The sequence below is a fragment of the Neovison vison genome, chromosome 9, assembly GCF_020171115.1.
Source record: "Neovison vison isolate M4711 chromosome 9, ASM_NN_V1, whole genome shotgun sequence".
In the NCBI taxonomy this organism is placed as follows: domain Eukaryota; kingdom Metazoa; phylum Chordata; class Mammalia; order Carnivora; family Mustelidae; genus Neogale; species Neogale vison.
The window spans coordinates 34006092-34029497 of record NC_058099.1 but is presented as its reverse complement, the minus strand read 5'-3'; the positions used below and the strand labels follow the sequence as shown (position 1 = coordinate 34029497).

Below are 23406 nucleotides of genomic sequence, written 5' to 3'. Positions count from 1 at the left end.
AAGCCTTGTTTTTAACAAAATCTAGGTCATCCCTCTCTCTCCCTATCCTACACTGAAGATGGGAGAGAAGCCTCCAACATGCTCCCCTGTGGCCAGGGCCCCTCCAGGTCCTATTTTCAGAATTCAGGGTTGTAAAAGAGTGTTTTAACTGAAGGCTATCAGTGCCCTTAGATCTCCCTTCAGTCAGTCTTTCTCTGCTTATCCCTGTCTTCTACACTGGGCTTCTATTTAATAGGATCTGAACTGAGTAAAGGATTCCATGAGTCTGCCCTTCACCAAAGTTAGAAAAACACTAGGGGCACCTGTCAGGCTCAGTGGGTAGATTGCGCAACTCTTGATCTTGGGGGTGTAGGTTTGAACCCCATGTTGAGTAGAGACATTACTTAAAAATAAAATCTTAAAAAAAATTCCTTCAGCTTCAGATACTTAGTAAGTCAAGGTGCCATAGGGGCATCTGGCTGGCTCAGTTACGAGACTATTGATCTCAGAAATGTGAGTTCAAGCCCTACGTTGGGCGTAGAGGTTACTTAAAATAAAATAAAATAAAATAAAATACATTTTAAAAAAGAGAAAAACTGGTGTAGCCCAATGCTTTCCTTTATAGATACTACTCAGACCCTGTGGGCTTGAATAAAATCACCAAGAAAGGTAGGACAGATCCTTTTCTCTTTAAGGTTTTAATGGCTGGGTCACTATAGGGAAACTGTAGAATGATAAAGACAATCATCATGGGAAATGTGTTCCAAGAGCCCTTCTGGTTTGTTGACCCAGTAGTGGATGGTGGCTAACCCAGATTCCAATTCTGTCTATATGACCTAGTACTGGATTATTTTGAGCAAGTTACTTAACTTTGCTGAATCTCTTCATCAAAAGTGACACCCTAATGCCTGCTCATTGGGGTTTTGTGGTAATTAATAGTGTATTTAAAACACTCAGCATGTCGGGTGCCTGGGTGGCTCAGTGGTTAAGCATCTGCTTTCAGCTCAGGTCCTGATCTCTGACTCCTGGGATCAAGCCCCGCATGGAGCCCTGCATTGGGTTCCCTGCTCAGCGGGAAGCCCACTCCCCCTGCTGTATTCCCTCTCTTGCTGTGTCTCTCTCTGTCAAATAAAATAAAATAAAATAAAATCTTCAAAAACAAACAAACAAACAAAACTCAGCATGTAATAGTTTTCTTCCCCGTCCTAATAATTCTCAGCATGTCATTCTCTGGGAGTTCTCTTCTCACTCTCCTATTCAGGGAGCTAACTTGTACTCACTCTAGTTTCCTTCATTTCTTTTCCTGGGTTTGAATCTAAAGTCTTAAATTCTTATTAATTAAGTGATCTCAGAAAAGTCTTCTCATGTGTAAAATGAGGATCCTAATAACATATACCCTGTAGAATTATAAAAGTAAGATGACATGAACTGCTTAGAACAGTGACTAATAAATATTAGATCTCAATAAATTTTAACAAGGGCAGTTTGTGGGGTCCACAAAATTAATTCTGGAAGACTCTCTTGCCTTCATAAGTAAGCTAATCACATTACCTGGAAGCTTAGGATCTTTATGCTTTATTCTTGGAGTTCAGGAATTTCACCACGGCATATTTTTTTTTTAATATTTTATTTATTTATTTGTCAGAGAGAGAGAGAGAGAGCACAGGCAGAGTCAGAGGGAGAGGCAGGCTCCCTGCGGGGCAAGGAGGCCAATGTGGGACTCCATCCCAGGATGCTGAGGATCATGACCTGAGCCGAAGGCAGCTGCTTAACCAACTGAGCCACCCAGGCGTCCCGACCAGGGCATATTTTTAAAAGCCTGTCCTACCAATCTCTCACTCTCTCCTTTAAAAAAGATTTTAGGGGCACCTGGGTGGCTCGGTTGGTTGGGCCACTGCCTTCAGCTCAGGTCATGATACCGGCCTGAATCGAGTCCCTCGTCCGGCTCCCAGCTCCATGGGGAGTCTGCTTCTCCCTCTGACTTCTCCCTCTCATGATCTCTTATTCTCTCCCTCCCTCAAATAAGTAAAATCTTAAAAAAAAAAGATTTTATTTATTTACTAGAGAGAGAGAGGGAGTGAGCAAGAGAGAGAGACAGAGAGCACATGCTAGGGGTGGGGAGTGGTGGAGGGAAAGGGAGAAGCGAGCCCAACATGGGGCTCAAGCTCAAAACTCAGAGATCATGACCTGGGCTTAAGCAACTGAGCCACCCAGATGTCCCCCAATCTGTCTTTTCATTCGTATATTTAGACTACTTACATCTACTGTAATTATTGAAATATGAGGAGTCAAGTTTGACATTTTGTTATTCATTTTGAATAACAAATAAAATAACAATGTTTGGAATTGAAAACAACACCACCAAAACAACGTTTTGTTGTTGTTGTTGTTGTTGTTTTGTCAAAGATAAAGTTAGGCATACATAACATCACAGTTTACCGATGCTGGCATTTTACCACTTCAAGTGAAATACACATTTGGGTCCCTTTACCCTCTGTCCTTTTTAAAATAATTGTCTTAACTATTATATATGCTGAGAACATCCAATAGTATTATAATTTTTGTTTCCAATACCAAACATAAATTAGAAAACTCAAGAGGAAAGTGACATTTTATTATATTAACTAATATTTTTACCCTCTCTGTTAATCTTCCTTTATTTCTGATATTCCAAGTTTTCAGCTTGTTTTTTAAATTTAATTTTATTTTTTCAGTGTTTTAGGATTCATTGTTTATGCACCACACCCAGTGCTCTATGCATACATGCTCTCCTTAATACCTACCACCAGGCTCACCCATTCCCCCACCTCCATCAAGTTGTCAACTTTTTTTTTTAAAGACTTTATTTATTTATTTGATAGAGAGAGATCATAAGTAGGCAGAGAGGCAGGCAGAGAAAGAGGGGGAAGCAGGCTCCCTGCTAAGTGGAGAGCCTGATGCGGGGCTCGATCCCAGGACCCTGAGATCATGACCTGAGCCCAAGCAGAGGCTTTAACCCACTGAGTCACCCAGGTGCCCAAGTTGTTAACTTTTATCATTTTTTTTTTGTGTTTGAAGAATTCCCTTTAGTCATCATTTCAGGGGAGTTTCATTGGTCACAATTTCCCTTACTTTTTCTTCATCTTAGTTTCTCACTTTTGTTTCTGAAGGATATTTTTACTGGATATAGAATTCTAAGTTGATGTTGATTTTCTTTCTGCACTTGAAAAATGTTGCGCCACTTCCTCTGACCCCCTTTTCAAATGAGAATTTGGCTGTCACTGAAACTGGTATTCCTCTGTAAGTCACTTGTCATTTCTCTCTGCTATCAAGATTTTTTATTTTTTGCCATTAGTTTTCAGGAGTGTAATTATGATGCCTTGATGTGAATTCTCTGTTTCTTTGAGTTTCTCCTTTCTGGAATTTGCACAACTGATCTAGACTTTTCCAAATTTTGGGAATTTTCAGCGATTATTTCTTCAATTGCTTTTTCAGTCCCACTTTCTCTCCCCTGTTCCTCTGGGACTCTGATTATATGAGTGTTAGATGAACTTTGTTCTCGTGTTTTCCCCAATCCACTTTCCTCTCAGTTGTTTGGATTGGGTGTATTCTATTACTCTGCCCTCAAATTCACTGATTTTTATCCTTTGTTACCACCATTCTACTATTGAGTTTTTCCAGCGAGTTTTTAAACTCCTTTTCTTATAATTTCCAGTTACATAATATCCATGTGGTTATTTTTCATAACATCTATTTCTTTGTAGATATTTCTTATGTTTTCATCTGAGAACTCATGATTGCTTGTTGAAGCATTTTTAGGATGGCCTTTAAAAACATTGTCAGATAATTCCAACATCTGCAGCTTCTCCATTTCGGTGTCTGTTGACTGTCTTCCTCTCATCCAAGGTGATATTTTTCTGGTTCTTGGTATGATAAGTGATTTTTTAAATTGCATCCTGAACCTTTTGGGTATGATGTTATGAGATTCTGGATATCATTTGAATTCTGTTTTAGCAGGCCTCAACTGACACTGTACTAGTAGGGAAAGAGAACCCTGCATTGTGACCCCTGGATGGGGATGGAAGTCCAAGTCCCTACTCCATCTCTGATGACACCACCTGGTGCACAGTGGGAGATGTGTGTTGTGAGCTCAGGACAGGGGTGAACATCCAAGTTCTCTACTCAGCCTCCACTAAGCAGGGGTCGGAGAGTGGGAGTAGGAACGTTGTGTGAAATCTTCTACTCTGGGGTTTGGCTGGAATTGGGTACCTGTTGTCACAAAAGCTCCTGTCTTGTTAGGCTGCCCTTTCCCATTCCTTTGGCTACAGGAATCAGACTTTTCTTGAGGACTTTTTTTTTTTTTTTTAATAATCTGTGTCTGTTGGCATTTCCTAGTCGTGGGTTTCTCTAGTGCCTGATCTGGGATATATAGGATGCAAAAAGAAAACCTAGGGAATTGTTCTTTGAGTCCTGAGGTGCCTAGCTGGTCTATTTTATCTCCCCATCATTCAAAATTTTCTTATGTTTGTTTTATACATAATGTCTAGAGGTTTTAGCTATATTTAGTAGGAAGAACAGGGAGAAATGTGTTCCTCTATCTTGTCCAGAACTGGAAGTCCTAGGTATGCGATTTTATTTTGTTTTGTTTTATTTTATATTATTATTAAAAATTTTTTTAAATTTATTTATTTGACAGAGAAAGAGATCACAAGTAGGCAGAGAGACAGGCAGAGGAGAGGGAGAAGCAGGCTTTCCGCCGAGCAGAGAGCCCGATGCGGGGCTCGATCCCAGGACCCTGAGATCATGACCCGAGCCAAAGGTAGAGGCTTAATCCACTGAGACACCCAGGCACCCCTATTTTATATTATTCTATTGTATTTTTTAAAATTAATCTCCACACCCAACGTGAGGCTTGAACTTACGACCCTGAGATCAAGAGTTGCATGCTCCATTGACTTAGCCAGTCAGGTGCCCCCTTCCCCATGGTATGTGTTTTTAAATTAAGACTGGGTAGCATTCAGTGAGTCTCTTCTATTTAAAAGTTCCAGCTTCTTAAAGTCCCTAAAATTTTCTTCTATCACTTCTTTGGTGATTGCTTCACCCTCTTATTACTTTTGCTCCATTTGCTACTTTATCATGTGTCTATCTGAGTAATTATGTTTAATACTATGTGTAGATTATATGTATATTTCATCCACTTTTTAAACCTTTTCACTCATAATTTCCATTTATTTGTATTTTTGGTTTGGTACTGTGGGATTGTTCTCCTTTTTCATCTTTCAGGTCATTAAATCTATTCTCAGTGTTGTTCATTCTATTTTTCACTTCCACAATGAAAATGTTTAAATTAAGAAATTGACTTTTAAACTTCTCAAAACCATATGTCTTCGTTCTGATTCTGTCTTTCTAATCTCTACTTGAATATCCTTAAGATTCTTATTTTAAAAACGTACCTTTTCTTCTTTTAAATCTGTCTCAATACGAGTCCTCCTTTCTAGCTCTTTAGCTTGGTCTTCTTCCTTCAAGCTATGGAGTCTCCTTAAATAGCCTCTGATGTGCTCTGGCCACTCATGTTGGCCCCGGGCAAATCAGGATACTGTGGCCTTTGGGGTAGCAACAGGGCAGCAGTCATGAAAGCAAAGAAAGCCAATACTTCTCTAGTGGCCTCACGTTGAATGAGGCTGGTCAACTGGGCCCACCATGCTGAGGTAAGGTGGGAGAAATCTTCAGATACCCCATATGAATAAGGAAGATTGGGCTGCTGTGTGCCATTGTATAGGTTGTCTACAATACGAGGGTACCAGTTGAGAGGATCAGCAGGACCTCAAGTCCATTTGCTGAGCTGTGTACCATGGTGTGGTACTCTCTCTGCCTGAAGGAAGGGAACATTCTTTTCTTGTTTTCACAAAGGCATCTGAGGAGGGGATGCTTTTTTGCTAATCCACTGTAGGTACTAGTAGTGGCCCTGGGAGGGGTAGTTTGGCCCAACTGTGACATTCCCCTCTAGGGAGACAAACCTCAGCAGAATCAGGGGTCTTCCCTCAGGGCCGTGTGCAGGAAGTGGGCAGGGGAGTTTCTACACACCTGAGAAAGGGTCCCACTCCACTGGGGCCAGCTGGACCTCTCAAGTGGCCCCAGAATCCAAAGGCTTCAGTGTAGGCCCAGGCTCCTGAGAGCTCATCCCCCCACAGTTTTAAATAGTGTGGCAGAGATGGCAGCCTTCGCCAGCCCTGCACTGGTTTGGTCTCCGTGGGTATGTGTGACCTCTTCTTTACATTCCAGCTCTAGGCCCTCACATCCTACCCTCTCCTTTTCCCGTATGTCTCACAGCATGACTTCCTTCTGTAGGGAGCCAGCTGAGAGGGGGAGTCAGTTAGAGGATACAGACCCCTGTCTTTACAGGATTCCCCCTGGATAGTCATCCTGAAATGATTTATGAAATTTCTCCATATTATGATTCTGTTGCAGCCATCTTCCTCCCCACAAGGGGAGAGCTCTCTTACCCAGGTAAACTTGAATTTGAATCCCCTTTCCAGCTGTGATCTCATACAAATCATTTGACTTCTCTGAGCTCAGCTCAGCTTCTTTTTCTGTAAAATGGGGGTAATAATGTTTGTGTTGCCTAACTCAGGAGCTATTGAGAGAATACAATGAGATGATTACTTTGTCTGGTGTTTTATAAACAGTAAAATGCTATGAAAAGTAAAGGAACTGAAGAAAATGATGATGGTGGGATGGTGGCATCTGCCTGTTGGGCTGTGGGGGAGCCAAGCGACAGATTCAGAGCAGAATGGAGCGTGTGTTAATCGGAACAGATGTAGTGGCAAGACCAGAGGAGGGCCATGCTAGACCCTGCCGCAACCTCAAGGGCATGCCATTGGAACTGATCTTCCAACAGCTGAACCAACAGAGAAATAGAGAATTTTAAAAAGAATGAAAAGGAAAAAGCTGCTGAAGCCACTCCTCTATTTTCAAAGCCGAACACTGAAAGATTTATCATCTGAGGAATGAGATTAAAAGCTTGTCTGACGGGAGACATAAAGAACTCAAATATTTTCAAAAAATTGTGATAATCCTTCCCAGCTCTATCCGATCCTTTCCCTCTGTTGCCAGCCCTATCATGAAGTCCATTGCCATGAGCAAGAGATTAGAATATCAATTTTATCAAGAAGCAGAGACGGTGATTAGGGAGAGGGAAAGAAATGCAAGCAGACAAGGCTGACCGGGAGAGCAGAGGAAGCAGTCCAGAAAGGAGACGTGCTTGCCACATCCCCATCCCCCACCCCTCCTAAAAAGAGTAAAAATGGGTCATCTTTAGGGACATGACTGGGGTAAGTGATCAGACACAGTTTGGAGGGTACTGGGAGATGGGGCTCTCTTCACTAATACAGAGAAAATGGACTGTCTCCTCTAACTCCCTATTTGCTGTATTTTATGGTGAGCTGGACAGTTCATTTTTAAGAAGCGAGCAGTGAATGTCCGCTTCTGTGTCCTAGAATCTTGGGAGTAAGAACATGTTGTTTTTATGTCATCGTTTCTCTCTGTAGAGCAACAGTTTACTTGTTCTCAAGAGGTAATATAATCCTTGTGATAAGCGCCCAGTTTCTTTTGCAGAGAACAGCCAGACCGCTCTCTCTGACTAGGTCACGCGTTAGCTTCCTTAATCTCAAACCATCTTTCGATTTGGAGCTCAGGGAGCTCGGTCTATAAGGTATCATTCTCTCCTTTTCCAGAAGAAGAGGCAGTAGCTCAGAGAGGTGATGTGACTGACTTTCTCCAAGCCACACAGTGGGTTAGGGACAGAACTGGGTTCTAGAACTCTAAAGCTCTGCTTTTCTTTTTAAAAGTTTTTTTTAAAAAATATTTTATTTATTTATTTGACAGAGAGATCACAAGTAGGCAGAGAGGCAGGCAGAGAGAGAGGAAGAGAAGCAGGCCCCCTGCAGAGCAGAGAGCCCGATGTGGGGCTTGATCCTAGGACCCTGGGATCATGACCTGAGCTGAAGGCAGAGGTTTTAACCCACTGAGCCACCCAGGTGCCCCTAAAGCTCTGCTTTTCTACAAGCACACCTTGCCACAGGTGTAGCCTTGGATCTCATACAGGGCTATTTCTAATGCTCTACCTGCAGTACTCCAACGTCCATGAGTCCGAGCTCACCTTGGTCTCAAAGAAACTGTCTTTGTTATAGTTCAGGATTCAGTAGGTCTTGAATAGTAAAGATATGTACTTGGTTTTTGTGGTATAATAACACTTACACCCAAACCATTCCATTCCCCATCCAGTTGAATTTGTGTTAATGCCGTGGTACATCAAAAGGCATGAGTCCATAGTAGGTGGTCGATGATGTTGGATGAACGACCTTTTGGAGGACCTTAAGGAATCGTGTCATTTTAGGTCTAAAAGAAACTTGAAGATCATTCGGTGTCATTTCTCCTCTCCTCTGGAGCCTGAAGAGTGAGGGGACTTGGGGGCAAGTACCAAAATGGTATTAGACTCCTTTTTTTTTCTCTCCTGTTTCCCAGATCACTGTTCATTTTTTCACCTGCACTGCTTCTCATTAATTTGATATGAAGGCATTAAAATGGCCAACGAACTTATGTTCTGGTATACAAAATAGAAGTTTCTAACGTCTCCTTTCAAAATGTTACTCCCTACCAAATAACAGAGACAGGTTTAAAATATATATATATATATATATATATATTTTTTTTTTTTTGTTTGTTTGTTTGTTTTGTTTTGTTTTGTTTAGCCGTATGGAATTTGATCATTCCATGGAAGAGCAGAAACTTGTCCTAAATCACTACAGACAGTAAAGCTGAAATTTGAAGCAGTAAACGATTCTATTTTGGGAACAATAGATATAAAGTCAGGAAGAGTTAGGTATTCCAAGAAGGAAATTGTATAGAAAAGCTAACTATTAAGTCAGCTCTCAGAAGTATTTGAATGCAAAGGAGATTAATACAGATAAGGGGAAGGTATGGGCACTTAGCAGATAACAAATGGCACACTCATGCCATAGAGAAAGCAAAACTTTTAGCTGAAATGGTACTTATGGGAAATAAATCCAAACCTCAGATGTTTTAGTCAGGAAGTCTCATTAGGATGCAGCACAGCTTCTCATTATGGGTTATTACATAGTGTCACTAAAAAAAGGAGAGACATCCAAGAGGGACAAGGCGTGATCAAATAGCCATATGAGAAATTGCAGTCTTGCCGTATCTTGTTCTGTGTTAATATTGGATCATTTGATGGTATCCTGTCACCAAAAATGACTTCAGAGTGACAAAAACAGAGATTAAATGTGATCTAGATTGAAATGACAGCTTTTAGGGTAAAGTTCTTTTGAGAAACTTCTGTATATTTTATTCATCGATTTATTTTTTCATTCAACAAATATCTATAGAGTCCTAGGAAGACAAAAATAAATAAGGTAGTTGTCTTTCTCAAGGAGGCTTCGGGAAGGCAGATATGTAAATAAATTATTGTAATGCAGTGTGCTTGGTGCTTTATTTGAAAAGTAGCCCAGCCACAAAGGAGGGGCTGGGGAAGACCTTGGAGAGGAGAAGATGTTTTTGAGCATGATTTAGAGGAGGAAGAATTTGACAAGTTGTAGGAAAAGCCTGGAAAGGAGGAAGCCACCCTGGGTCAGGCATTAGCTTCTGCAAAGCACTTGGAGGGGGGGTGGTATCTAGAATCCTGGGTGCGGCCCAGCACTACTACTGCTGGGCTTCAGAATCTTAGGTCAATGGCATCACTGCCTGGACCCTCAGCTTTCCTCTGTGAAAAAGCTGCCAGGGAGTCCTCAATAAATACACTGAGCAGAGGCACAACTAAGGCTGGCTAGCAGGGAGAAACAGTGTTTTACCTGTAGTCCCTCTTTTCAGAAGATCCCTAGGTTTTAGGCAGTCTCATTATGTTCCCTGTGCAGAGGAAGACACAGAGAACTGAGGAACTCTCTAGAACTTGCTGGAGTCAACACAGGTTAACAAGTGGCTGGCTATGCTGGGGTTTAAGGAAGGGCGGTTTGGCTGGGACTGTATTTTTTAGCACTTATGCTCCATGTCTTTCATTCCGTAAACTATTATGTGTAAAGAACTTAAAACAGTGCCTGGCACATAGTATTAAGTTAATAAATTATAGGTATTTTAGGGCGCCTAGGTGGCTCAGTTGTTAAGCATCTGCTTTCGGCTCAGGTCATGATTCCGGGTCCTGGGATGGAGCCCCGCATCAGGCTCCTGCTCAGCGGGGAGCCTGCTTCTCCCTCTCCCACTCCCCCTGCTTGTATTCCCTCTCTCGCTGTGCCTCTCTCTGTCAAGTAAGTAAATAAAATCTTAAAAAAATATATATAACTAGTTTTACTCTTGTGAAATATGTTGTGCCCTGGGATTTGGCAAGAGGTAATAGGGTGACGTCTAAATGGGGCTGTAGCTGTCAATGGGTCAGATTACCGAGGGCTTCATGCCATGCCAAGCATTTAGGATTTTATCACAGGGCCAGGAAGAAACAATGGAGGTATCTTGAGCCGGAGAGTGACTTGTCAGGTTCGTTTTGAAACGATCCCTGGCAGCATGAGGAAGATGAATCGCAAATCGGCTAGACTAGAGGCATTTACTACGGCTTCACTGAGAAATGGTGAGACTCCAACTATATATAAGTAAGGCCCAGGCAGCTAGCAAGATGAAGAGGAGACGTGGATAAGCGGTGTTATGGAGACAGAGTTGACTCAACTCAGTGCCCAGGAGGGTATGAGTACCGGGAAGCAGGAAGAGTCTAGAACATTCCCTTTGGTTTTGGTTTCAGGGCCACTACCATTTGAGATACAGAAGCAATATAGAAGCAGTAATTTAGGCAAAAGTTGTGAGATTGGTTTTGGCTCTTTGGGGACTGGGGCATCTGAAGAGGACTCACGAGATGCCCGACAGGCAGTTAGGTCTCTGGGTCTGAAGCACAGAAGAAGGTCTAGGCTGAAGCCATACATCTACTCTGCTCAGTGAGACAGAAGACACAAAAGAGACCAAGAAGAGACATGAGCAACGTTTGCATTTAACCAGCCGGCAGACAAGGAAGGCTGAGGGAGAAAAGTAACCAGAATGGGAACCTGGGCAGAGAGCGGCAGGAGCCAAAAGGTGAAATTGCTTATGCATTAAAGCTCCTGAAGAGGCAGATGCTTCTGGTAGGGGCAGCTATGAAATGGAGAGGGACAGGGCACAATTTCATGTGAGAAATTTGTACTCACTGGACAAGAGGGGTGAGTTTTTGTTTTCCTTTCTGACAAGTGCCCTCTTCAGTCTTTGATAATCTGCATTAGGGAAAGTAATTTGGTTCTTTTTTTTTAAAGATTTTATTTATTTATGTGACAGACAGAGATCACAAGTAGGCAGAGAGGCAGGCAGAGAGAGAGAGGGAGAAGCAGGCTCCCCGCTGAGCAGAAAGCCCGATGTGGGGCTCGAGCCCGTGACTCTGAGATCACAACCCGAGCCAAAGGCAGAGGCTTAACCCACTGAGCCACCCAGGTGCCCCTGGTTCTTAATCTTTATCTACAACACATAGTCTTAAAAAATTAAACTCTATTTAGAGATAATTATAGATTTACATGGAGTTGTAAGAAATAATGTGGATAGGTACTACACTGAATTTTTTAGAAGCTTACTTTATTTCCACCATGGCTTCAGAATTTTCCATATTTTGTCCACTTTCCTGAATGATGCTTATTCTGAGGCAGAGTTTAGGACACTGTATCTACAGTGGAGGCAGGAAGCGGGAGACGGGAAGCCGACCCTCAGGAGTGAAGGGCTAACTCAGCCCATGGATCTGGGTGACAAAGGAGCTGGGGCACTGAGAGAAGACAGATCTTTGAGGCACTGAGGGAAAAGAGATCTTGTAGGTAGCTAGGAGGCCTTTCAAAGACAAAGAGACTCTGAGGAGAGAAGTTTTGAATAGAAGCCTGGATTTGGAAGTAAAAGGTAGAGAGGAAGAAGGGGCCAAGTGCCTTTCTTCAGGTGGGCCAGGGATGTTACAACTCCTACAATGCTATTTTTGTTTTGTTTTGTTTTGTTTTTTTGATAGACACCCTTATTACTATACATTTGTGCTCCATTCCATCACCAGAATGACCTAACATTCCAACCTGATGGGGCCCTTCCCTACTCAAAACTTCCCGTCCTGCTTCAGCTCTCAGCTCCCATCCTTCCCTCACGGGGATCCCTCTCATCTTTGGGTCTTTGCTCCTGTGGCCTCTGCCTAGAAAGCTCTCTCCAGACTCCTCCCCCAGACTCCTTGGCCTTTCCCGGTTTCTGTAGAGCCGGCATGCTCTCCAAGAGGCCTTCTTCTGTCTCTCAGCCAATGCAGGTGCCCCTCCTTGGCAGTCTGGGATCACATTATTGTTAGAAGTGTGTTGATTAATAGCCGTTTAGACAGTACATTCGAGAGGGCATGATAGTGCTTTATTTGAAGTTGTATCTCCAGTGTCCAACGTCGTGTGAAGATTCTTCAGCAAGGAGAAGAGTTCTCAGGCAGAGGCATGGGTTTGGGTCCGATGTATAGAGAGGTGGTAGGACAGGAGCCAGAAGAGTGGTTAAGACGGCCCAGGGGCGCCTGGGTGGCTCAGTGGGTTGAGCCCCTGCCATCGGCTCAGGTCATGATCTCAGGGTCATGGGATCGAGTCCCGCATCGGGCTCTCTGCTCAGCAGGGAGCCTGCTTCCTCCTCTCTCTCTGCCTGCCTCTCTGCCTATTTGTGACCTCTCTCTGTCAAATAAATAAAATCTTAAAAAAAAAAAAAAAAAGATGGCCCAGGAAGTCAGAAGGGGGCTGAGTGCACAGTTCCAGGGTACCCCAGCATTTTAGGGCTTTGGGATTTGAGGGTCCCGCAAGGGGACCAAGAAGGAGTGGTTCGAGAGGTTTAGGAAAGCTGAGGGACCCCAGCGATCAGGGATGAGGGCTGTTGTGCCCAAGTGGGTCCACCTCTTCCATCCTCCCACAGCCCTCGGCTCCTTCTGCTGAGAGGAGGGCAAATTGGGGTCATCTGCATCCCCCCCACCCCCAGTCCCTCGTAGATGGGAGTTCTTCGAGAGGTCTTGCAGTATGACAGCCAGAAGAGGGGTGGGGTGAGAAGGAAGTCTTTCGTTGGGACTCTTCTGGATTCCAGCTCCGGCCCCACCGCCTCCGGGCTGGGTGACCTTGGGGGAGCCCCTTTCCTCTCCCAGCCTCAGTCTCCCCGTGGGTACTCGGCGGACGCTGAGCGCCAAGGTGGGGAGCCGCAGGAGGCCGGCGGAGGCAGGGCCGGGGTGGGAGCGGGACCGCCCACTGCGGCGGGCCGGGACCTCGGGGCCCGCGGAGGCGGCGCGCGGGGCTCCTCCCCCGGGCCGAGGGTCGCGGCGCCGGCAGCTGGCGGCCCCGCAGCTGCAGCCTCAGCACCTGCCGCGACCAGACGGCGCGGGCGCGGCCGGGCCCTGCACTACCCCCTCCGGCTGCAGCCGCGGCGCGGGAGGCGGAGCCCGAGCCGAGCCTGAGCCGAGCCGCTTGCCCGAGCCTTGCCCGCGTCCGTGCCCGCCGCCGGGCGGGGCCGCCCCTCGCCGAAAGCGTCAGCTCTCCCGGTCCGCGTCCGCGCGGGCGGCGCCTCCTCTGCAGGTAAGGGTGAGGTCCCGGCGCCGCAAAGTTTTGGGGGGGAATGACGGTCTACGCCCCGGGCCTGCGCCTCCGGGAGCGGCAGGCTGCCTGTCCCTCGGCTTCCTCCGCGCCGCCCTCCGCGGTGCGCTCCGTTTGCACCGCCGGCCCCGGGTGACCCGCGCCCGCCTCCAGTCCTCGTGTTCCCATCGCTGTGGGAGGCGCGTCCGCGGGCTCGCTCAGGGCCTGCAACGGTTAAATCTCTCACAGTATCAATGTGTTGCTTAAGTTTTTGAGATCTGCATGGTGAAGTGCAAAGAGCGGCAAACCGGGAGGCGGGAGACCTGGGTTCAGGTGCGGCCACGGCCAGCGCTAACTTTCTGAGTGACCTCGGACCAGCCAGCCCTGCCCCGTCTCGATGGCCACACCTGGACTAGGATGGGTTCCCCGGCGATGGTCATCTGAAGTGCACGCCTGTGTTGCCATTCTGTGAGTCAGGGGCAACCCTGAGTGTCTCAGCTCCAGGGTTCCTTGGGGCGGGGGAGGAACCCACAGAGATCAATCTGGGCCTGGGGCGGTGGTGCGGGCTGGAGGGGGAGGTGGATCCCGTCTCTAACCAGCTGCAGTTTTGGCTGAGTTGTAGGGAGGTTGTTGAGCCAAGTCTCTGGGAATAGAGGATGCTCCTAGAGCTAGGAGTCTGGGCCCTGGCTTCTGGTGACCCCTCTGCCATCCATTGATTGTGTGACCTTCGGCAAGTCCCCTTTTCTGGTTTTGCCGCCCCCACCCCCACCCCCACGAAGTGGGGAGGAAGGAATGTGCACTAGATGATGCTTGTGGCCCTTTCGCTGTAAAGTCTGGAGAAGTAGAATCTTCCAGGTCTCTCCATTTACGATTAGTTTGGGTAGAGGAATTCTTTCACTAAACATCCACCCAGCACTTGCAAATCGGAGTTTAGAAAATAAAGGAGGCATTTGCGGTGTGCTTTGGGAGTCCCGAAATAGACATGGCAAGGATTGGTGAATGTTGGCCTTTCCTCCTTCAGTGCTTTGGACCATCATAAAATATTCAACAGCATAATGATTTGTTTTCAGAGTGGCTTATAGATCAGGAAGCATTTCTGTTTGTGAGTCGGTTATTTTTGTGAAAACCTCAAAATAGTTGTTTGGGGAAAAAAATAAATAAGGCACTGTTGTAGGGGTCCTGGCAGAGAGGCCAACATCTACTTATTTCTAAAGTGATGTTTTCCAATCAAGATGACATAGAAAATCACTCTAAATCAGGCGTTCTTTAGTGGGTGTTCAACAGGGCGTAGTTGGAGAGGCCTACAGTTTGGCTAAGTCCATATTTTCCATGATGGGTACATTCTGGTGCAGCTGTGGCAGAACAAGCATGGGGTAGTTAGCTGACCTCCTAGAAGGTGAGCTTTTTTCTTTTTGCCTAATTTGTCCCCCTTGGGCTGCAATTAGCGTCTCCTCAGTGTGTGGGTGAAATCCATTACTATGAAAGGGTTCTTATGGAAGTGATTTTATTATTTTATTTCCTTCCTTGACTTCCTGGTTTTGAGTTTCAAGCTTTATGAAATCAGAGAACTAGTAAGAGCGTGCTTTGTGACGAGGGCAGGAACACACCGGAGTTGTGGTACATAGGTTTGCCTTTCCCCAGCCGTACTGTGTAGCTGAAGTTAATTTGTCCAGAGCCTTTGATGGGTCAGGTGCAGTAGAATGTCCCTTGTCCTTTCCCTCTCCCTTCTTCAGGGGTTCGACAAGCACTATCTCACCACTCATTCAGGAGGAAACAAATAGGAAAAACACCGGTAGGCCCTTCCCTCCAGGAGCTCAGGGTCTAGTGAGGAAGAAGGAGGAAGATACTGCAGGCATTCTGGGAGTTATTACTGATCATCTCTGGGGACACTGAGGAGGGCACATTGGAACTGGGGACAATGGGGAAGACTGCACCACAGAAGGTGGAAGGAAGAAGAGGATTTCAACAGGTGGTGGAAAGTGGAAAGCCCACTTTAGGTCGAGGAACTGGTGTGAGCGGAGCTACAGGATCCGGAAAGCTCAGGAACCAGATGGAGAACACCAGGTCAGGTGGGAGCAAGGAGAAGGCAGAACACTTCAGAGCAGAGGACAGTGAGGAGAGGCTCAGGAGGCTCCCAACTTGGGCTCGAATCGACACTGGTTTGAGGATATTGGGCTTCTGAACTTCCTTTTTGCATTTGTAAAGGGGGAAAATAATTCCAAATGCACACGTTTAAATGAGATCACGTATAAAGTGCCTAACAGTGTTTGCACAATGATAGATATTTAATAATAGTTTCTTTTATTAGAGTGTTCACAGGCAAGCTCCGTAAGTGTTGCTAGTCACCACTGAAGTAAATGAATGGTGCCTTTTGTTTTAGCATAGGTATTGACTTGGAACCTCACCATCGGACTGGAGGTCCTGTGCCAGGGCAATTTGTATTCGAGGTACATCCTGATTCAGGAGCAGGGGGTTTTTGTTCTTCAGGGGTGCTCAGATCAGACACTGACATCAACCACAGACAATGCCCTGTAAATACTGTTAGGTAGTGGGAGGCCACAGGGAGGTTTAATCAGAACACGCAATCCCTGCCTCCCACAAGCTTATCACTGTGTGCTCAAGGACCCAGGTGGGGGGATTTGACAGTCAGACACAGTTATAAATACATCGGCATTGTCCACGTATGCTGGGAACCATCTGCCTTAGTGTGGGTTGCTGGGGATTTATAGTACCAAGGAGGAGACTAGGATAGGAGGGTGAAGAAGGACATTGCAGTACTTTATGAACCCGTGTACACCATGAGGCAGCCGTAATACTGTCCTGCATTTGTTCATGCAACGCTTACTCATAGAACACCTTCTCTGTGCCAGGCAACCATACTAGGTGCTGCAGAAACACACTGGAACCAAAGAGAAGATCCCTGCCTTCCTGGAGTTTATATTCTAGTGGGAGAAACATGAACGAGTAAACCCATAAATAATTACAGGCTGGCTAAGAGCTGAGAAGGAAATGAGCAGGGTAAAGTGAGAGAAGGTGCTGGGGGTGGTCGAGGAGGGCCTGCCTGAGTCAGTGGGAGCTGAAGGAGAGAAAGAGCCAGTTGGGACGAGAGCTGGGGGGCAGGGGTGGGGTGCAGTCCAGGTCAGTAAGAAGCTGTGCGGCTTTGGCGTGAGGATGCAGACTCTGGGCCACAGCGTCTGGATTTGAATATCGGCCCCACTGACAATTAAGTTTATTCCACTGTCATGTTATTTAATCTCCGGGATTTCAGTTTCTTCCCCGTAAACTGGGCATAATAACCCTACTTGATAGAGTTGTTTGGGAGTTAAATGAATTGATATATGTAATGCACTTGAAATAGTACCAGGTATGTAGCAAGCACCAAGTGAAAGTTAAATTAAGAGGGTGGGGTGATGGTGAAGGAGGGAACAGCAAATGCAAAGGCCTGGAGGCCTGAAAGGCTTTGTGTGTTCTATGACCAGACAGGCTGTGTGTGTGTGGATATTACCCCCATAGTTACTGGGAGACACCAGAGCGGGTTCTCTGCTCCTTCAGTACAAAACTAGGTTTTAGGAGTCGTGAAAAGAGGAACCTGCAGCCACAGTACCCTTCCCTGCCAGGTCAGGCCCAGAGTGGCGTGGTGAGCTGCTGCCCACTTTGGGAACATCCCACTGTAGATCCACTTCTTTAAGATCTCTTTTTCTTTCTCCCTTCATCTCTCCTTTTCTTGTCCTCCTGCTCCTGCCCTTTCCTCCTTTCCTCTCTGTCCCTCTCTCCCTCACCTCTTCTCCCTTCCCCCCATCTCTTCTCACTGCAAGCCGTGAAGAGTAGTGCCCCTGGAATGCTCACTCATGTGCAAAGTGGAAATATGCTTAGTGTCACCAAAGCCAGCCTTGCCCACCCGCTGTGTGATACCCTCCGGCGAGCATCCTCCCACTCCCATGCTGGAAATTCCATGGCACTGTGGGTGGGGTGGGGCGGTGGGCACCACATAGTCACCTACAACCTTACTCTCTTCCTTGATCCCTCTTGGCTGAAATCCAATCACTCACCAAGTCCTGTCCTTTTTACTTGCAAAACCTCTCTCAAACATGTTCCCACATTTCCATTCTCTCTCTGAACATCAGCCCTCTGTTTTGTGTAATGTATGGCTCAGAGACCTGCAGTGGGTCTCCTGTGGACGGATAATGAAGTCCAGAGTCCTCAGGCTTGCAGACATGATGGACTGTCTCTATCCGTTCTCTCTACCACTCCCCCCACCCAACCACTGTGTCCTCCGCACTTAATCCCTCCAGCGTTTGCCTCTCCATCTGGCCCCTCTGCCTGCATATACCTCAGCCCTGGTGGTCATGCCCATGCCAGAGGGCCCAGCTCAAACCCCATTTGCCCTAGCAGCTGTCTTCCGGACCCCTCATCCCAGGATTCTCATCTTCCCCTGAGCTCCCGCCGCATTCAGTACCGCTCACAGGGAAGCCATCACCATCAACCGTGGAGGATTTTGTGTGCGGTCACTTTCGCTTGTGGCCATGGCCTTGAGAAGTCCCTGGGAGGCCAGACACAATGTCCCTCTGACGTCTGCCCCACAGCCCTTCTCACAGAGCCTAGCCCCAGTGCAAGCTTGATACGTGTTTGCTGTAATGGATTGACAAAAGCCTGCGATTTCCCTGAGATCTGAAATGGTTTGAGTCATGCCAGAAACATGATGCGGACGCTCAGGGCTTGGGGTCCCCAGCTGAACTTACTTGAGACCTTCTGATGCCTTGAAATGTAGGTCTTTCTTTCGATGAAGAGGTGATGTCACTTCACACGTGAGTCTGAATTTTGAATTTAGCTTTCCAATACAGCCTATTTTTAATTGATATACTATGTAAAAAATGAACCTCCAAGCTAGATAAACTTATCAATAATTATTTATATCATAAAAGGATGTTTTACCTTACCGAAAGATCTGGAATGGAAAGCTTTCAAATACCAAACATGACCATGAACTTAACACCATTCAGTATATAAAATTTTGATTTATGCACAGCTGTTGTAGCCATACTTCTACTATAGTGTAAGATATGTACCAAACTTAATATGCATTCACAGAAGAATAATGCTGTCTTTGGGTAACTAAAGATTACATTATGCAGCCCTGCAAATATGAGTGTGTTTTGTTTTGTTTTTTTAAATAATGAACTATCTGCCTGAAGGACAATGGAAAGCCCTATTTGGTGCTTGGCCAGCTGGTGTGAGGGCAGTAACCATTAATTTCACTGAAGTGACCCAGTATTTTCAGGGACCTGATGTTTGCAGACCCTTTTGCCAGTGGTTAGAAGTGGTTTGGGCTTCCAGTCATTTCACAAGCTGGCTGATAAATGATGTGTGTACTTAACACTGGTACTTTTTTAGAAAAAGTTGGTGTGGGGGAGGAGACACTAATTACAAGCTAATCTAAAAATATGAAATATGGTAAATCTAAAAATATGAAAGTCTATTGCTTTGACCTCTCTTGAGGAGTGATCTGAGAAGCTCAGCCATTTCAGTGAAAGGGTAACATGGCAAATTTTCAAAATCCTGAACGGAAAGAGCTTCAGAGGAATTCATCCGGATGTAACAGTGCTTAGTTCTCTGAGATTTTGACTTAAGAGAAGACAGATGTGCAGGCAGACGAGAAATGCTGGCTTCCTGTCCTCTGAGAATCCAGAATGTAGGGTGTACGCTAGCACTTGTTACAACCAGTGATAACCACACCCCTCCTCCCCCAACAAAAACCCCTTCCAAAACTAAGTTTTGAGTGGTAACATAGGTAAGCCTCTGTGGTACTGCTTTGTTGTTTTCTTTGTTCCAAATGTAGAATTCAGAAGAATGTAAAAGGAAAACCAGTTATGAAAATAAACATGGAGTCTCTGTTCTTTCTGGTTTTCCCTGAAGAAGGACATCAAGCCCAAAGCTCCCTTGGTACCGGGGGCTTAAGCTTTTGGCTTCTGGTCAGGTTAAAGGGTGATGTCCATATGGACATAACATGCTTTCCCTCTTTCTTCTTCTGCTGGGTGTCAGAGACATTTGTATACAGGAGCAGGAAGAATAATTTCTTTTCTGAGCTCATTTCTGGATGGTTGCAGTTATTTAGTTTTTTGTTGCCACAAAGGCTGTGTAATAAGTTCCTTAGAGCACTCCCCATCTATATGCCAAAAGCCCAGACACATGAGAAATACTGTACAGGATATTTTAACCAACAGTCATAGACCTCCAAACAGAGTTGCCAACTCCGGAGATGATCAGCTATAGCCCTTTCTGGTGCAGGAATTCCCCTAGCACACCCAGTCTCTTTCTGCTTGGACCTGCCAATCCCCGAGGCATTTCTCTTCCATTGTCAGTTGGCTCTGATTATTAGAAAGTTCTTCATTATGTTGAACTAGACTCTCTCTCCAGGTTGTGGCTACTCCATTGGCCTCGATTCTGCCCTTTGAAGCCCCACACAAAAATCCATCACTTCTTCCCCATAATGGCCGTTTAAGCCATTTGGACAAAGACAGGTCCCCGAGGCTTCACTTCTTAAATCAGAACATCCCGTTTATCCAGTCCCCTGAAAAAGGCAGAGCAAAGAATTGGACACAATGACCATGCAGGTGAGTCTGACCAGCGTGGAAGGGAGCAAGACCGTGACGACCTCACTTCAGAGTCTGTTTTTTTTTGCAATCAGCACAACCTGAGACCTGGTTAGGTTCCCCGTGGATACCCCCTAGAGTTTGCTGGGGAACCGCATGCACGCTGGTGGGATGTAGAGGAGAGTGTCTGGGACTAGTGGCTGATGTGGAGTGGCTCTGGGTGAGGCGGCCCCCTCTCTGGGACCCAGATCCCTCATCAGTCATAACTTCTCAGGCACTGTATTAGTCTCCCGTGGCTGCAGTCACAGATCACAGCAGCCTCGGCTGAAAACAACAGATGAGTGTTCTCTCACGGTCCTGGAGTCCAGAAATCTGGAGTCAAGGGGTCAGCAGGGCTGCTGCCTCTTCCAGCTTCTGGTGGCTGCCTGCGTTCCTTGACTTGTGGCCAGCCACTGCCAGCTCTGCCTCCCTAGTCCCATGGCCTCCTTCTGTCTGTGTCAAATCTCCCCCTGCCTCACTCTTATAAGGACCCTTGTCATTGCATTTAGGGCCCACCTGGATAAACCAGGCTAAGCTCCTCACCAAGACCCTCCACTTACTTTTATCTGCAAAGATCCTTTTGCCAGTTAAGGTAACATTTATAGATTCTGGGATTGGGGTGTGGACATGGTTCTCAGGGGGCCACCATTCAGCCTTTGGCTTTCTACTTTCTCTCCTTATGTGACTATCTTCTCTGGCCTGTATTCGAACCCACCTGTCCAGGATCCCCAGCCTCAGGTTTTCATTCTGCAGGTTTCACATGTCTTCCTTTCTTCAGGATGGTGGCTGCTGCTCTGTGGGGCTGTGTCCTGCAGATGTGGCTGGTCTTTCTGGTCCTTCGGTCCTCACTGCCAGGCCCTGGCGGGTCAGTGGAGTTTTTATCAATGGGAAGGAGAAGCTGTGGCTATTAAAATATTCATGACCAGTTCTTAGACTTAGGGGAGATCCCATAGTGAACGTGCTCTGGATAGAGAAGGGACTCAGAGCGGAAGAGCCAATGTCCTTCCATCTTCCCTCCAATTCAGTCCGAGATTGGCTCATTGAACTTGAAGCAAATTATTTACATTCTCAGCACTCAAGTACATCTCTCTTTCTGCGAAAGACCAGGAAATGTGTCTTCGCAGCTTTTGGAGTGTGTTGGAGCATGATCTTTTTTAGGTAGCCTGTCTCGGAAGGTCACGGCCCTTTACCTGGAGTCTTAAGTCACTGCGGGCTGATGGGGCATCCAAATGCAATGCCAGTAAAATAGGCTTTTCTCCAAATAGGATCACTTTGTTTGCATTCAACACACCAGAGGGCCAAAAAGGCCTAAGGCAGGCGGGAGTATTGGGTCTGGAGAAGCTCGTGCTGGAGCTGAGGAGAAGCCACAGGAGGATGGCAGCCCGAGGGGGGGTCTAGCCCTGAGCACCTCCAGGCTCTGCTCGGGGTTCATACCTGCCCAGAGCGTCTTCCTTCACTGCTGCTCCTCTCAGTTCTGTGTGCTTTGCTGAGAAAGGTGTGTGCAGGGTTGGGGGCAGGAAGGAGTGGGGAGGAGGGAGGAGACGGATGACTCAAACAGCCCTGCCCCGCCTGCAGCCAGTAGCAAGTCAGTGAAGGCAGGGTGCTGTGTGGTGCAGAGACTCATGGGAGCCCTGGTGAGGGCTGGCCATGCCTTGAGTGAGATCCAGGAAGGTTTCCAGGAGGAACTGGCATAGAGCAGTGCACTGAAAGTACCCTCGGTCATGTCCCCCCTCCCCTAGGGCTCCAGATTGCCCCCCGCTCCTGGGTCATCCAACCAGACCTCACCTGGAAGAATTACCAGTTTGAAAAGGTCCTTCAGGATCGTCTAGTGGGGCAGCTGTTCCAACTTCAGTGCGTGGAGCTCTAGGGCAGAGGTGGGAGAACAGTTCAGAGAACTCGGCTTCTTATTTTGCTTGCTGTGTTTAAAGAACAGTGATTTCCCATTTTGACAAGGCTGGAGCTAGCCGCCTAGAAATATCCTCACATCAAAATGCCCTGCTTGGTCTTGGAAGTCTTTTCTAGGCTGGAGGGGCCCCTCCCCTGAGGTGCTGAGGAGTGGTTCCCTGTAACCTGCCTCACTTAACTGTGAGCCTCTACTAGGCAGGGTTGAGCCTGGTTCAGTCCAGAGCCCAGCAGACGGCCCAGTCCTGGGCGCAGGCTCGGTAAATGGTGCTGACCGATGAAATGAGAGACATTGTTATGATGGCTGTCTGCCTTGCCTCTGGCTCCGGTGGTACCCTGCCTATGGCCCAGCTTCTGGGGTTCTCTGTCTCATACCTGCTTCTGCCTGTCAGCCGGGTACTAGCGAGGGCTGGTGCCTGTTCTCTGTGCTTTCAGGGGTCAGGGAGGCTGCAGACCTAAACTTCAGGCTCCAGAGGTGCTGTCTGGGGTCCGGGGTCCTGGGTCCTGGGTCAGGCCACCTGTAAACTTGGTCACTCGGTCTACCTGGCTTTTCCTTGGTACCCTATAGCCTCAGGACCAGAATCAGAGAGGCACTGGGAGCAGAGGCAAAGTCCTGGGGCTTTTGACTTATCAGACCTGGGCTTGCTAGCTGTGTGAACTGAGGCACATAACTTACTTGCTTATTCCATTGATGATCTGTGAATGGTTACACTAAGAGAAGACACGAGGAAGATACAACCCCTGTCTTCTACCTATCTGTGGCAAATATTCAATAAAGGTTAAGTTCCTTTTTATGTTATCTGAAGGGCTATCAAGAAGAGAGACAATTTTTGTGGGTTAGAAGCTGTCTGAAGCCAAACTTTGTTTTCCCCCATCTTTTCCAAATTCTGTCAAGCCCTCAGCAGCCTCCTAATTCCTCAAGCAGTGCTAACATCTTTGATTTCTTTCTCTCTGCTTCCTACTAATTATTATCAGCTCTCTGTGTATATTTGAAGAGGTTGCTTCCCCCGTCTGGGTCTCAGTTTTTTTTATCTGTAGACTGGGTTATATCTAAGACCTTTAATAGCCCCTGCACTGCATTTAATTCCACAACACAACTCAATTTCACATAGAGCAACCACTATGTGAAGGGTGAATGTTCTAGGCCCCAGGGCACATAGGAATGGAGAAAGTCATCAGTCTTGTTGTAGAGGTCACAGCCCAGTGTGGGGACAAACAAGCGAAGCTGTGTGATAAAACTCTGGAAGGGGATGAATCCAGAGCTGGGGGATTCCAAACCAGAACAGGGAGAG

At 46.5% G+C, this 23406-nt stretch overlaps 1 protein-coding gene across 3 annotated transcripts in view; it reads left to right on the top strand.

The window, feature by feature from the left end:
* FRMPD1 (FERM and PDZ domain containing 1) overlaps positions 1-23406 on the top strand; it is a 143120-nt gene that overhangs the window by 36992 nt on the left and 82722 nt on the right. Inside the window, exon 1 of one of the 3 annotated variants that reach the window (XM_044265324.1) lies at positions 13547-13586. The exons of the other annotated variants lie outside the window; for them this stretch is intronic. The gene's annotated coding sequence lies outside the window, so the exon portion shown is untranslated. Of the gene's footprint in view, positions 1-13546; positions 13587-23406 lie in introns of those variants that run through there. 3 annotated transcript variants of the gene reach the window in all.